At 39.3% G+C, this 588-nt stretch overlaps 1 protein-coding gene and 1 long non-coding RNA gene across 2 annotated transcripts in view; one reads left to right on the plus strand and one right to left on the minus strand.

The window, feature by feature from the left end:
* VIT (vitrin) overlaps window positions 1–588 on the plus strand; it is a 125,222-nt gene that overhangs the window by 115,753 nt on the left and 8,881 nt on the right. The gene's annotated exons all lie outside the window — the stretch shown is intronic.
* Window positions 1–588, minus strand: part of LOC129392638 (uncharacterized) — a 10,910-nt gene that overhangs the window by 3,451 nt on the left and 6,871 nt on the right. The gene's annotated exons all lie outside the window — the stretch shown is intronic.

Here is a 588-nt window from a genome sequence, read left to right on the forward strand (position 1 = left end):
ATAGGCAACCTTCCAGAAAAAGCATTCAGAATAATGATAGTGAAGATGATCCAGGACCTTGGAAAAAGAATGGAGGCAAAGACCGAGAAGATACAAGAAATGTTTAACAAAGACCTAGAAGAATTAAAGAACAAACAGAGATGAACATTACAATAACTGAAATGAAAACCACACTAGAAGGAATCAATAGCAGAATAACTGAGGCAGAAGAACGGGTAAGGGACCTGGAAGACAGAATGGTAGAATTCACTGCTGTGGAACAGAATAAAGAAAAAAGAATGAAAAGAAATGAAGACAGCCTAAGAGACCTCTGGGAGAATGTTAAACGCAACAACATTCGCATTATAGGGGTCCCAGGAGGAGAAGAGAGAGAGAAAGGACTCGAGAAAATATTTGAAGAGATTATAGTCAAAAACGTCCCTAACATGGGAAAGGAAATAGCCACCCAAGTCCAGGAAGTGCAGTGAGACCCATACAGGATAAACCCAAGGAGAAACATGCCAAGACACTGGTTCTTTGAGAAGATAAAATTGATAAACCATTAGCCAGACTCATCAAGAAAAAGAGGGAGACGACTCAAATCAATAA

This window comes from Physeter macrocephalus, chromosome 12 (genome assembly GCF_002837175.3).
Source record: "Physeter macrocephalus isolate SW-GA chromosome 12, ASM283717v5, whole genome shotgun sequence".
NCBI lineage: Eukaryota > Metazoa > Chordata > Mammalia > Artiodactyla > Physeteridae > Physeter > Physeter macrocephalus.